This window comes from Molossus molossus, unplaced genomic scaffold (genome assembly GCF_014108415.1).
Source record: "Molossus molossus isolate mMolMol1 unplaced genomic scaffold, mMolMol1.p scaffold_m16_p_10, whole genome shotgun sequence".
NCBI lineage: Eukaryota > Metazoa > Chordata > Mammalia > Chiroptera > Molossidae > Molossus > Molossus molossus.
The window spans coordinates 93,586,554-93,602,601 of NW_023425345.1; the positions used below are offsets into that span (position 1 = coordinate 93,586,554).

The following is a 16,048-nucleotide window of genomic DNA, read 5'->3' on the forward strand; positions in this document are numbered from 1 at the left end:
ATATTCAGTTTAGTTAAGAAAAACCACACTATTTCTGTAGATGTCTTGTGTAGCCATGGTTCAGCTTCTCAAACACAGATGATTTTTTTTTGTCAGTTTGTATGCGGTAGATGGTATTATGTTAATCAAACACAAACTTATATATAAACCAAACAGTGAGATATGAAACTAATTAGTGTATCAAATAATTATTAATGTGCACATTTTCTATATTAGTACATAGAGGTAAACAGATTGCTTAGGATAATGACAGGGTCATCTGAATGGCTAGTAGTTTTTGCTTAATAACCTGATATATTTATCTCTATGTGGATGCTTTCTTTACTTGGACTGGTAGGTCATTGTGGATTAAGGTAAATTTGGAAAATACAACAGATCATCTGTTTTACATGCTGAAGAGTTCCCAGGTGTTCTCATATTTATATGCTCTTTGGACTCTCCACTCACCCCTCCCACACAATACTCGGCTCTAGGTAGTGGAGAGTAGCTAAAGAATTATAAGCAAAGAAATAAATTGTTAGATTTGCATATTAGTAATTATGGAGAATGGATTTAAAGAGTAACAAGGGCCCTGGCTGGTTTGGCTCAGCGGTTAGAGCATCGGCCTGCGGTCCCGAGAGACCCGGGTTCGGTTCCCGCTAAGGGTATGTACCTCGGTTGCAGTTTGTCCCCGGCCCTGGTTGGTCGTGCGGGTGGCAGCCACTCGATGTGTCCCTTCACATCGATGTTTCTCTCTCTCTCTTCCTCTCTCTCCCTCCCGCTCTATCTGAACAAAAAATGGAAAAATGTCCTCGGGTGAGGATTTAAAAAAAAAGAGTAACAAGGATGCGTAGAATTTAGTTAGGGTATGAGTATGAGATTTCTAGGGCTTGAACAAGGGAAGTAATAAAGAATGGCATCTTTAAATATTTAGAAGATTAAGTGTGCAGAGTTTAGTGAATAATTGGATTTGTAGGGAAAATGAAGGATGAATAAGAGGGTCAGGCTAGGTGATGGTGCTGCCAATTGACAGAAAATGAGAAAGAAGAGGGTTTTTTGTTTGTTTGTTTGTTTGTTTGTTTGTTTTTGAGATGTTGAGTTTAAGGTACTTGTGAAACCTTCAGGAAGAAGTTCAGTTGTCAGTTAGTTATATTACTGAACCTCAAAGAATAGGTCTGAGGTAGAGGTAGAGGCTGATGATTCCTAAATATCTGTATTAGTCATAGCTGAAATAATGAAAGTAAGTGAAATCATTTAGAGAGAGGATACACACACACACACACACACACACACACACACACACACACACACACACACACAGCGAGAGGAAGAAATAAAGGATATATATAGCAAGAGAAAGACATAAAGGAAGAAATGGGAGAATAATGGTCCTAAGGCAAATTAAGAATAACTAATGGATGAAGAAAAGAGCCCAGGGGTTAGACTAATAAAACACTAGAAGAATGATAATATCAAGGGAATAAAAATTCAAGAAAATATAGCAGAGAAGTCCAATTTGCTTAACAATAATTGTTGAGAATGAATTTTGGAAGGAGTAGAAAAGAAGTGTAGAGATTAGGCTATTGAAATTGTATATTGCATTTGGCTATTAAGTAATTAACAACAAAATTTAGGATTATCTAAGTGAGAAGGGAGGTTGAGTAAGGAAGAAACATAAGTAGATGTAAGTCACAGGTGATATCTTAGATTTCTGAACTAGTTTGAGTAAGGAAGAAGTACAAAAATAGAATCTGTAAGTATGGTAATATCCTAAATTTGTACACTGTTCACTAGCCTCATGTGACTATTTAAATTTAAATTAATTAAAATGAAATAGAATTTTATTGATTTTGAAATACAATTTAAAACTCAGTCCTGTAGTTGCACTGGCCACATTTCAAGTGTTCAAAAGCCACATGTGGCTACCATATAAGATTGCATGGATATAGAACATTTCCATTATTGCAGAAAGTTCTTTGGAATCTGTATCTAGATCTTGGCATGAAGTCTCTCTCTCTCTCTCTTTCTCTCCCTCTGTGTGTGTGTGTGATCCTTACCTGAGGATATGATTTCATCGACTTTTTTGAGAGAGAGAGAAAGAAACATCTATGATCGATTGCTTCCTGTATGCGCCCCAACCAGGGATCAAACCTGCAACCTAGGTATGTTCCCTGACTGGGAATTAAGCCCACAACCTTTTGTTGTATGGGACAATGCTCTAATTAACTGAGCCACCCAGCTAGGGCAAGGTGTGTGTGTGTAAGTGTATAAATAGCTTTATTGAGATATGATTCACAAACCATAAAGAATATACAGGATGGTACTTTTTTTTTGGGTAGGGGTATGTGCCCCTTGGGGGAACCGAACCCGGACTCTCTGGTCCGCAGGCCGATGCTCCAACCGCTGAACCAAATCAGCCAGGGCAAGGGGTGGTATCTATATTTTTTATGACCTAAGTTAGACATTTAAAACATGTATCCTCTATTAGTAATAAAGAAAAATAGCCTTTCCTTTTTTGGAAAAGATGTACAAAGGATGTTATCACAAACTCACATATACATACAGAATTGACAGATTAACATTAAGTTACATTTCTTACAAATATTTGTTGATCCCACAGTTTCAAAAGAGTGGAAAATCTGCAGTGGATTTAAGGAATAGCTGAGGAAGGTTAGGAAGTAGAGACAGAGTAGGTAATTTCTTTAGATAAGTTTGAGTGAATATAGAGCAAGAAATATTGGGTAAGTAGAAGATGTTACTAAGGATAGGTGGATAGGTGAGCAAGAAAAGGTCTTTAAAAGTTGAAGCATTGAAATGTAATATTTAGTTATTTGTGAAAAGTTGAATTCAGTCCAGATAAGTTTTTATATTTTATGCCATTTATCAACTAGTTTACAGAATACTCACTTAAGCACTGGGAACAATGTGTTGATTTTTAAAGTTTGTTTCTCTCTTATAATCTGGCATTCATGCTGCATTTGCATATCAGTATGGTGATATATACTTTATAAATGGAGCATCTCTCTGAAATGACCATCCTTGTTCACAGCCAGATTTCTTATAATTCCATTACAAGAAAGGTTCTGAATTAAACTGTTTCTAGAATATGGTCAAAATAGACCTTTCTACAACAAAAAGCCTAAATATTGCATATATTTTCTTCAGTCCTTGTCTTTTTGCGGTGTTTGGAAAGATATTAATAATTACTAATACCTACCTAATAGGAGCCCTTTTTTTTGTGACAGGCACAATGTTGTGCCCACAGCATATTATTTGTAATTCTCACAACAGTACATGCAGATATTTTCTCAGTTTTATATATGAGGAAACTAACTCAGGCTTAAACACTTGTTTAAGATCACATGGCATATCTGCATCCTTATTCTTTCCACTGCAAAAGACTTTAGTTAAACCAGAAAGAAGAGTTTGAATTCTAGTGGAGTTCTAAGTCCTTTTGCTCTCTAGCAATTATAATTTGTCATTGAGCATATTATGCCTTTTATACTTGCACTTCATGAAATATAGCTCCACTTAAACGACCTTTTAGCCAGTCTACATATGTTGATTCTATAAGAAGGGTGATAGCATGTTTGTTTTATTTCTTGGTGTGTTGAGTTTTACATGCTATTTACATTGGTTATTGTAGAGAATGTTCTGTTTAGACTTAAGTATTGAAGGAGAAGGAATGTTATTTCTAGTAGTCTATGTGTATCAAATTTCCATCTAATAGAGACAAATTGAATGACTATAATGTTAGTAGGCTTTTTGTCAGTGGACTTTAGATAACATCTAATGTGTAAAAATGGATCATTTTCAAGTTTTACCATGTAAGAATTAATCGGATTTCTAAATTCCTAAATTTTTTACTCAACAGGAAAGCAGAGTTAAAGATATTGGAGTACCAATGAATAGATCGACATTTTAATTGTTATTGTATAATATCCACACGATTTAGTTTTATTACTTTGGAGATTGAAGTTATAGTTTGTTAACTTAGTTCTTGATATTGATAGTATAAATTGACTTTTTAACCTTGATTTTAAAAAATCTGTTACCTCTTTTTCTTCTGTGTACTGTTTACTTTGGCATATGCTATTATTGAGAAAGATTTGGCTCTCTTGATTGTATGAGCTCCAAATGGGAATCTCATTTAAAATTCATAATTATCTTTTGAAATCTTTTGGAATGTTTAATTTAATTCAGCATTGTTATGGGAATAAGATGTTACTTCACCTCCAGTAAGCTTTCTAGATAATTGAAGTTTTCTTCTGGAAGTAGCAAAACTTTGTATTAACAAGATGGTAAAACTCTTAGTCTATTCATTGATATTATTTGCCTCTGTACCTAATGGAAGAGACCAATAAAAATAAACATATCATCTCATAGGCCTGGATTCCTGGATGTTCTTCAGACTAGAATGGTTCTTTGAAGTCAGACTGTCCTGTACCCGGCTATACAAGGGGTAGTCTGTACTTGGGCACGAAAGATCTCACCTCAAAATATGGAAAGTTTTTCAAAATATTCCTGTTGTGGCTAGATTGCTTCAGTATAGGGGCTAGTCACCAGGGTTGGAATGTTCATCCATGCCTCCAGGGAGGTGAAGAGGAGCTGCAGATTGAATCAGTCACTAATGGCTAATGATTTAATCAGTCGTGCCTATATAATGAAATCTCCATAAAATACTCTAAGCATCAAAGCTCAGAGAGCTTCCAGGTTAATGAACACATCAAAGTACTGGGAGGGTGATGCACCTGAAAGGGCATGGAAGCTCTGTGGCCCTCCTCCCATACTTTGCCTTATGCTTCTCTTCCCTTTTGCTGTTCCTGAGTTCTGTTTGCTACTCTACAAATTATCAAACCTGAGGTCGGGGTCATGGGAACCCCTGATTTTTAGTCTGACAATCAGAAGTACAGGTGGCAGCTCTAGTGAAACATATGAAGTCAGGGTAGTCTTGTGGGACTGAGTCCTTAAGCTGTGGGGTTTGTGCTAACTTCAGGTAGTTAGAGTGTCAGAAATGAATTATAGGACACCCAATTGGTGTCCAGTGAATTGAAAACTTTATTGAAAAACATGCATTTGTTGTTAAAAGTTTTGAGAGTAAAAACAGTTTAGAGTAGGCAGTGTCTTAGCTCTTAATTTACTCTCTGTCCTTCTACATTCTTTTTGCTGTTGCTTTTGGGGATATGATGCAGCTTTTTAGCCTTAGGGGGAAAGAGGTCATTATAAAATGCCCAGCATTTACTTTGTCATTGTAGGAAATATTGCAGTAATTCAGGAGATTTTTTTTCCCCCTTTCATCCACATCTGAAATAATCTCTTATAAATACAGATAACTTCTGTGAGTCTTAGTATCAGATTCAGTATTTGTTTTCTAAAGTTTTTCTGATGAAAATTTAGCATTCAAATGAAGATATGCGATGTGTAAAAATATGTACTGGATTTTCAAGATTTAGTATAAAAACAGTATAAAATTTAGTGTATAAAATTAAAATATTTCAATTACAAATTGATTACATGTTGAAAAGAAAATGTTTGGATATATTGGGTAAATGAGTATATTATTAATTTCATCTATTTCTTTTTACTTTTTGAAATGTTGTTACTTGAAATTTTTAAATTGCATGCATAGCTAACATTTTATTTCTGTTGGCCACCTTTGACCTAAACTGTTTTGTTAAGATGAAATGATGTAAAAGAGCTGATACTGCACTGGCCAGTTTGGCTTCGTGTTAGAGCGTTGGCCCATGGACCAGAGAGTCCTGGGTTCGGTTTCTGTTAGGGCACGTACCTCGGTTGCAGTTTGTCCCCAGGCCAGTTGGGGTCATGTGGGTGGCAACCAGTCTCTGTGTCTCTCTTACGTCGATGTTTCTCTCTCTCTTCCTCTCTCCCTCCCTCCCGCTCTATCTGAAGATAAATGCAAAAATGTCCTCAGTTGAGGATAGAAAAATAAAATAAAAGAGCTAATGCTGCACTGAGTTAAATATCTTAGTGCCCTGGCCAGTTTGGCACAGCGGTTGGAGTGTCAGCCTGTGAACTGGAGAGTCCTGGTTCGGTTCCCGCTAAGGGCATGTACCTTAGTTGCAGTTTGTCCCCGGCCCGGTTGGGGTCATGTGGGTGGCAGCCAGTCGATGTGTCTCACATCTATGTTTCTCTTTCTCTCTTACCCCCCCCCTCCCTCTCGCTCTATCTGAAGATAAATGCAAAAAGTGTCCTCGGGTGAGGATAAAAATATATATATATATATATATATATTATCTTAGCAACTTCCTTTTTTGAGGGTTCTTTCATGAACATTCATTACAAGCTGTAATTGATTTGCTATTGCTGAGCACAATTTGGTTTTTTGGTGCTTTTAATACCTGATTATTATGAAAATTGGCATTTAGTCCTTTAAAATTTTATCTTGTCTTTTGTTATTTACTAGCAGAAATTGTATTTCTTATGATTGGTTCTTTCCTTTCAGTGCTTAGTTGCTGCCAAAAAAAAGTATTTTGAGATATTTTGTACATATTTTTGGCTATTTTATATTTCACATAAGCTGCTAATGCATGTTGGAATGTATATTGAATTTGTGGACTTGCTGCTTTATTTATATTCTTTAATAATTTATGACCATTGTTGTTCCTTAAACTTGTTGACCAATTTAGTGCCCAATTTCATCTTTTAATGATATTGAGAAATAAGATAAATTGATTTTTGGTATCTTTTGCTTATTAAAGAGATACTATTTGTACGTCAACTACTTATTTTCATTACATTTTTCCAAAATAGTTAATTCTTTGACTAATTGTTCCTGTACAATAAATAAGGATGAAATATTAGTGAGAATACAGCTAATTGCTTTAATAAAGTTGTAAAATATTTGAGATTCCAAGACAATGCTTTTCAAACTCTATAAGGTAATTTAATGACCACAGAAGCCTACTTTTCTTTTGTAGAAGGGCCTTTTGATAGTCATTGTTTAGAGCTAAATGCTAATTTGATTTTGATTCAGTTTCCTGAATTACAAACTTCATTTATTTCCACCTTAGTTTTTGTGACCATTCTTAAATTCCACACACACACACAAAACATTTTTAAGAAAAATTTTTATTAAATTTTTTATTAAATATTAGGAGATTATAGGGAAGAAAGGAAATAAATAACCTACAGTCAATGCCTTCATCCAGAGATAAGCATTATTACCATTTATAACAGTCTAATGTCTTTGTGATTGATTTTTGTTTTCATAGTTGTGATCATACTGAGTAGTGGTACAGTTTGCCTGTTTTATTGCATAGCAAAAGCATTATTTCCCATTTAAACATTTGAGATTTTAGCCCTGGCTAGTTTGGCTCAGCGGTTAGAGCGTCATCCCATGGACCAGAGAGACCTGAGAGACCCGTGTTCAGTTTCCGCTAAAGGGCACGTAGCTCGTTTGCAGTTTGTTCCAAGCCAGGGTTGCGGTTGTGTGGGTGGCAACTAGCAGTGGATGTGTGTCTCTCACATGGCTGGTTCTCTCTCTCTTCCTCCCTCTTTCCCTCCCTCCCGCTCTATCTGAAGATGAATGCAAAACTCTCCTCAGGTGAGGATTTAAAAAAAAGAGAGAGATTTTAAAATAAAAAACCAACAAATACTATTTGTATATTGTAATTGTAGTTGGTGTGTGTTTACATAGTTGTGATGAGGCTGTGTGGTGGCATAATTTGCCTTCTTTAACCTCATAGGGAAAAAAAACATTTCTTATGTTAAAATTTGGAAATTTTAGTTGGAAAACTAATAATGTTGTTTGTATATTGTTACAAATTGTTTTTGATACTTTGTATTAAAATGAAGTGTGATATCATTTTCAGAACTAACATTTGATCTAAAGTTAGGATGTATAACATTTGAATTTCTACTTGAGTATGTATTTTTTTTCTTTTTTTTTTTTTATTCTCACCCAAGGACATTTTTCCATTTTTTGTTCAGATAGAGTGGGAGGGAGAGAGAGGAAGAGAGAGAGAGAAACATCGATGTGAAAGGGACACATCGAGTGGCTGCCTTCCACAAAACCCAACCAGGGACGGGGACAAACTGCAACCTAGTTACATGCCCTTAGTGGGAACCGAACCCGGGTCTCTTTGGACCGCAGGCCAATGCTGTAACCGCTGAGCCAAACTGGCCAGGGCTATTTCTTTCTTCTTCTTTTTAATCCTCACCCGAGGACATTTTTTTTATTTTTTGTTCAGATAGAGAGAGAGAGAGACATCGACATAAAAGGGACACATCGAGTGGCTGCCACCCACACAACCCAACCCGGGCCGGGGACAAACTGCAACCGGGGTCCATGCCCTTAGCAGAAACCGAACCTGGGTCTCTCTGGATGGCAGGCTGACGCTCTGATCGCTGAGCCAAACCAGCCAGGGCTATTGTTTCTTTTTAATTATCAATAAGAGAAAATGAATTAGAGTGTTTGGCCCACAAATGCCAACATTAGTTACAACTAAATCTGATCACGTTGAACAGAAACGTAAAAGTCATAGGTGATATAATGCAAAGCTGATTATCTCTTTCACTTTCAGTGTTTGTTTAGAAAGTTCATTCACTGCCTTATGCTTTTGGTCATGGTCAGAATATTTTAAATCAATACTTTGCTTTTGGAACATGTTACTGTGATTGGAAAGTTTTTAAAAACTACGATTTAGGGATTTTAGTAACTGCACGTTGAAAGTTCTTTGGGGAAGTTTTGTTTTGTGTATTGACTAAACTACAGAGGGGAAAAGCCTTAGTGTGCTTTTTCTTACTTCCTATCCACACAAAATAAATCTGCTTCTTTTATTTAAATTTCCAGATAAGTCTACTCTAGAGCATAACAAAAATGTTTCATATTTATTCCACAAATATTTGTTAAGCTCCTATGGGCCAGGTACTGTCTTAGTTGGAAAATAGAGAAAAACCCCTGCCCTCATGGAACTTAGGCTCTGCTGGGATCATAGGTTTATGTATGTGTATAATCTTATATGATGATAATTTTATAATTCATTGCAACTTAAGAATTAGTATAGATACTTTTAACAGGTATATGATAATTCCTATGCGGAAATGCCATGATTTATCCACAGTGTTGTCAGGTATTGTATTTTTGTCTATTATTATACTGTAGGCATGAGTCATGGTTGTAACTACGAAATGTCATAGTCCTGTTTTACTAAAACTTAATCTGTTGTGTCCTCCCTTATTTAGATGGTCATTATTCCCCTGCACAAATCCTTACCCACTCCCCACCCCCAAATCCTTGGATAGCTTCATACAGTCCAGAATGTTATCTGGAAAGGGTTTTTCAGTCTTCTAGCTATACTGCTTGTCATTGACATGCTCATTTAGGTAAGCCTGGAAAATTCTTTTGAAGGCCAAGTTAACAGAGCACCTTTTGCAGAATTTTCTTAAAGTTCTCACCATCATTGTGTCTCCATCAGCCTCCCCCCAACCCCCTTGCAACTCTCAGTGGGGTGAGGATATTGGTCTTGCTCGGGGCAAATCCTCCAGTCCCCTTCTTTCCCCCAGTTTCTGTCTCTTAAAACTTCCTTCATTCCTTCCATCCCCTCCCTCTCAGGTGAAGTCCAGCTGAACTCTTTTCTTTGAGACTGGGCTTTCTTTAACAGAACCTAGCTAAGGGAGTTGTCTTCTACTTGCTGGTTCTAAAATAACACAAAAGACCCCAAGGCTAGGGACCACAAAGGCTTGGAAAAGGGGAAAGAAATTTATCTATTGCCTTGTGAACAAAACAAAGTTAATACCTCAGATTTTACTGTTTAGAACTATATTCTTAGCATTAAGTTTCAGAAATGAATTTGTTAATTCTAAGAGTATGAACATTTACTTTTTACATGTTGTCACAGTGTTTTCCAATAGAGGTATGCCTGTGTGTATTCTCAGTGACCCAAGTGAGAGTTCTAATTTCACTGCCTCATTTATCAATATTACTATCTTAAAATGTTTTCACTGTTTATATTTTATCAGAAATTTCCCCCATGTGCTTGATAAGGAATTATATATCCTCTTTTGTCTTTGGATATTTTTGTCTACTTTCAGATGCTTTTCTGTCCTAATCAATTTTCATAAATTTTTCACATCAAAATTAATGACCCTTTGTTATATTTTTGGCAAATCTTCAATTCTTGGAATTGAGTATTAACAGTACAATATGTGTGTGTGTTTTTCATAAGACATTATTATCATTTTTAAGGATAGCAGTACAGTTTATTAAGCTGAGCCTTAGTACTGGCACTGGGCTTTGCCCATGGTGCTCTTGATGTATAAAGCCTGGAATTCTTCCAGTCACACCAGGAAATTGACAGCTAAGAGAATGTTGTACATAAGCTCATCTGTCATCTTCGCCTGACCAACAGCCACTGCCAGACACAGCACCTTCTTCATCTGTAACTTGATTGAGGATTTCACTTCATCAACTCTGACCACTAGTTATCGTTGTGGGTCAGCAAAGAAGGGAATTTGCTAGCCTTATTCAGGCCTGGGCCCAGGTTGCTGGGATCTGCTTGACCAGAGACTGAAGCTGAAAGGGCATCATACCTCTTGGCCAACTTCTTGACCAGTTTTTTATTCTTGTTGAATTCCTTCGGCACCTCCATGTCCATGTGTGGGATATCCATGGCTTTAGCTGCTGCTGGGCCCCCAAAATGCACATGGAGAACTTGAGGCAGAGAGTGGATTTAAGCCTGACAGTGCCCGAGAAGCATCTGTCTTTCTGAGGGTCACAGTTTTTTAAGCTGGTCTGCAGATACACCCTCTCAAAAAACTCCTGGTGCTTGTATTCGTTCCTATGCAGGACTTCCCGCACTGCTCCTAGAGGGTGTCGAGGTAGACTTGATTATTCATGGTTCCTCTAGCTGTCAATACCAGAAAAGAGCAAGACAATTTTTTTTAGAGCAGTTTTAGGTTTACAACAAAATTGAGAGGGAGGTAAGAGATTTCCCATGTATGCCCTGTTCCCACCCGCACATGCGAGCCTCAGCCTCCCCCATTATCAAAGTCACTCACCAGAACAGGACTTTTTTAAAACCAAGGATGAACCCACATTGACACATGATAACCAAAAGTCTGTAGTTTTCCTTAGCGTTCACTCCTGATATGGTGTACATTCTATGGGATTGAACAGACATGTATGCATCATTATATCATACAAACTATTTTCACTGCTCTAAAAATCCTTTGTGCTCTGCCTATTCATTCTTCTCTCACCTTGACTGCTGGCAACCACTAATCTTTGTTACATCTCCATAGTCTTGCCTTTTCCTGAATGTCGTGTACTGTATATAAATAAAGAATCCTACTTTGTGGAAATTCATTTATTGCAGTAGAGTCTGGAACTGATTAACCACAAAAAACGAGGGCTGACTGTAGTTGGAATCATACAGTACGTGTAACCTTTTCAGATTGTCTTCTTGCATTTAGTAAATGCAGAAAATTAACCAGTAATTCTGTGTTTGAGTCATAATTGTTAACTAGAATATTTACAAAGACCTATTCATACAGAGTAGGTACTCATTTCAGAAGTGATGAAGATAAAGGATTGGACTAAATGACCTTTTATTACTACTATTTTATGTTGTGTTGAGAATTATGTGCATAGTTATACTTATTGCATGATGTGCAGTGTTACTTTTAGTTACTATTCTCATTGGATAAAATCAGTTAGCATCTGTGCCTTTCATTTGCAGTTTTTAAATAGCTGAAGAGTTAGATTTGTTTCTGCATGAAAGACAAGATTTTATCATGGAATTAGATGCTTGTGTTACTTTGAGCCAAACATAGTTTACTAGAATTTTGAAATAGAGCTAGATATAGTCTACCATGGAACTATTACCCAGCTGTGTAATCTCTCAAGTAGTATGATATTAAAACTTGATTTGAAGAGAAATAGTGAAATCTATGCCTGCAAAAGTATGGTATTTATTTTGAAATGATAAGTGATAAATACTTAGTATCAAAGTTCACTGTAGTTGCTCAGTGAAACATATTAATATTACATGGTAGCTATTAAAAAAATAATTTACCACAGACTCAGGAAACTTTTAGACTCTTTAGCTTCCAAAAATTTACAATATTTTTCATCTGTCTTTGTGTCTTGTTGAGACATGGCAGAATTGGACTATTAAATTTAAGCTTTGAGTGGTATTTAATTTTGAGTTGTAGCCACAGGTAAATATGATTCAAACATAATTCAAAACTTGGCGATGGATATCTTGTTAATTGCTTTAGAAGGATTTCAAACCTCACTTCTTATTTAGTGCTCTTGCTAGAAATCTGTAAGTAGCTGGTTCATGGTTTCCTAATGATTTAACTTAAGTTGGAATTACTTCCAACTTAAGTGATTTCATATTGTTGCTTATAATTAGGGTTAAATTTTGTTCACACTGTTTACTTGGGCTGAGGGAAATCAGAAGAGGGCTATTATAGTATTTAACAGTTAGATTTGATGCTTGAGTTTTTAAAAAATCTTATAAAGATGTTAAGATTTATGTAGATATGCTAGTGGTAAGATTTTTTTTTTTAATCCTCACTTGACATTTTTGCATTCATCTTCAGTTAGAGAGGAGGGGAGGGGGGGGGGAGAGAGAGAGAGAGAGAGAGAGAAACATTAGTGCGAGAGAGACACATTGACTGGTTGCCACCCACATGACCCCAACTGAGGTACATACCCTTAGCAGGAACCAAACCCGGGGTTCTCTGGTCGGTGGGCTGACACTCTAACCGCTGAGCCAAACTGGCCAGGGCAAGATATTTAAATAAGATATTACATTTAAACCTAGAAGAGTTAACATTGTAACTACTTGATTATCATAGTGGGTGAGTTATTTGTTATTTAAAAGTGATTTGTGGAAATTGGAAGGAAACACTCATTGTGCTAACACTTGTGATCAGGGCTTGAAATTATGAATGACTTAATAAAATAATAGGGGACAGGACATGGCCACTTTTTAAAGAGATTAACATAACCAAGCCATGGAAAAAAATGAAAGATTTTAAGAAAACCACTAGGTTTCTTTTTAAAGTTTTTATTATGAATGGATATTGGGTTTTGTGAAATGCTTTTTCCTGCACCTTTTTTTTTTTTTTAATCTCTTTACCTGAGGATATTTTTTCTTTTTTTTTTTTTTTTGATAGAGTGGAAAGGGAGGAGGGAGGGGGAAGAGAGAGAAATAAAGATGTGAGAGACACACTGATTGATTGCCTCCCACATGACCCCAACTGGGGCTGGGGACTGAACCGCAACCCAGGTACATGCCCTTGACCGGGAATCGAACCCGAGCCTCTTTGGTTCATGAGCTGATGCTGTAAATGCTGACCCAAATCGTCCAGGGCTAGGTTTGTATTTTTTAAACAATGGATGAAGTCTGACCCCCGCCCCCCCCCCCAGTTCAGGAGGACATTATTCTCTTCTGTTAAAACTGCCACAGATTATATTTCTCTTAACAGTGATGATCATATTGTTACTCTTTTTCAAGAGTTGAATAATACTTTCAAATTATTTTCATTATATTTTATAATAATTAGTGAATGAACTTTGGTAGCTCATATTTGGCATGTGAGTGGTACTTGGCTTTCAGATTTAGAATTCCCAGTTGGGAAAATAATCTAGGTTATGTTGTTGTGAATATAGTATACAAATATACTCATAACACACATATAGTTATTTATAAATTCCCTTAGTCTTCTAAGAGAAAAATTCATATACAGTCTTGTGAATTGACTGAACTGTGGAATAAAAATACTGGATATTTTAATGTCTCTCCTACTATATATTGCAGGCTTGAGAAATAAATAATAACTAAGACATTTTCTCTTTGGATGTAAAGGACACTCACTACTTCAGTCAGCTTCTGTTTCCTCTTCCCTGCATTTGTTTGAAATTCCTGACTTCTTCTCAGAAGTCAGAAGAAATAACTTCATATCTGCCATTTCTAATGTTTAGTAAATTTAAAATTTGGAAATTTGTTGGTAATCATTAACAGAGTTGTTTAAGGGTAAACAATTAAGTTTTTTATAGAAATAATTTGAGGTACCTTTTTGGGTTCTTTGCAAGTAATGTTGTGACTTTATCATGGCTCAAGGAGAGGATGTAGAAATTAATCTTTGCTTTATTTATGAAGCAGTGATAATCTGCTCCCACTTGCAGTGTTTAATTTTTTTTTTTTTAGCTTTTTGTAGAGAGATCACCTTTGTTTAGTGTTCAGTCCTTACATACTTCTCTTTTTACTGACTCCAATTGTTGATAACAGATTTATTTGTCAAGAGGCTGGAATGAAGAATTTTGCATCAACTTAAAAGTTTTACTGTTTTAAAAATGAGAACCCTTAAAATATTTGTAATGTCTAATATTGAGTGAGGCACACAGATTACAAAAATACAGTCTTACTTAGATTTTATAATACTTTGGTTTTAAAATTTGGACAGAATATAGAAATTTAGGAAAATTTAAGTTATATTATGGCCCCAGCCATGCATTTTCAAAAGCAATGTGTTGCATTCCTAAAGCTAGCGTATTGCATGCACCGCTGAGCATAATGGGAAAAGGAAAGTGCCATTAAAAGCTAAGTACCAAGTAACTAGCTGGAAAAAGCTTTTAATGGGAGAGCTGGTACAGTCATTAATCTGGTAGAGTAGTACTTGAGGAAATGATTGTGTGTGTTAAACAGCAATTTCTTTTAGTTATTAGAGACCAAAATAGGAAATTCAGAATTGGTACTTAAATGCTGATATTGTTTTTAAAAGTGTCTTTCTGCAGCCAAATTTAGTGCAAAGAGAATTAGAATGGGAGACTTGGTTCTAATGCTAACTACAGAGGAATGACCTTGAGTAAGTATGTTGTCTTACTAGAAGAGTGAGTGGTCGAAATTGTTTAAGGATCCTTTCAGTTTATCCTCTTGGACAGTTGAAAAGGAGGGTTTTTATTTTGATTCAGTCTGATTTCCTCCTAACACTCCCTCAGTTACTAAATGTTTAGTAGATAGACCATTTTGCAGTTGCTTTCAAACCTTTTTGAGTGAGATCCATTCTAAGATTAAATTTTACATTATAACCTAGTACATGCATATATAAAAAGACAAAAGTTTCACAAAATACTTAACCTTTTTAGGGATGAGATATATTTTCTGTTCATTATAAAAAGGCTATTTACAATCCACTCTTTGAAAAAACACTTGATTTAGAGTATAAACTTGAAGTGAGATCATTTTTGTTTTTAGTTAGCTAGTTAAATCAAGCAGCAAGTTGATTAAATATTTGCCACAAAATGAAAATATAGTGACTATATATGAATTTTACCTCCTGCCATTGTTAATCATAACACAAGCTTTGAACAGTGTTCATTCTTAGGAAGGGAATAAATGATGATGATTTTAAATAATAGCTTAACTTAGGCACATGTAAAATTCTACAGTTGCTGGTTTTCAATGTAAATAATTTAATGATTTGTTAGTTTTATTTCTGCTTTTTATTATTTAGTCCCTTATTAATAGGTACAATACCGGCATTAACTGTAACAAATTATTGGGATCACTTTGGGATTCTCAAATCTGTGAAATTAATTAGAATTTAGAAATCTAATTAAAATCGAAGGAATACTTGATGGCAATAAAATTGTAATGAGAGACTTTATCTTAATGTCACTAATCATCAGAGAAATGCATATTAAAACCATAATATTTTTGTGTATTGGTCATTTGTCCTCTTTGGAGAAATACCTATTCAGATCCTCTGCTCGTTTTTTAATTGGATTTTTATATTAAGTTTTATGAGTTCTTTTTTGTTTGTTTGTTTGTTTATCTTTACCAGGGATACTTTTCCACTGATTTTTAGATAGAGTAGGAGGGAGGGGGAGAGAGATAGACATTAGGTTGGTTGTGCACCACCCTGACCAGGGGAGGGGGATCAATCTGCAACCCAGGTACATGCCCTTGACCAGGACTAGAACCTGCAACTCTCCGGTCAGTGGGCCAACACTCTAATTGCTGAACTAAACTGGCCAGGGCTGTATGAGTTCTTTGGATATTTTGGCTCAAGGTATCTTTTAATTTCTTTCTCGATC

At 35.8% G+C, this 16,048-nt stretch overlaps 1 protein-coding gene and 1 pseudogene across 12 annotated transcripts in view; one reads left to right on the plus strand and one right to left on the minus strand.

The window, feature by feature from the left end:
• Positions 1-16,048, plus strand: part of WNK1 (WNK lysine deficient protein kinase 1) — a 145,842-nt gene that overhangs the window by 8,726 nt on the left and 121,068 nt on the right. The window lies entirely within an intron of this gene.
• Positions 10,216-15,295, minus strand: LOC118623237 (annotated as a pseudogene).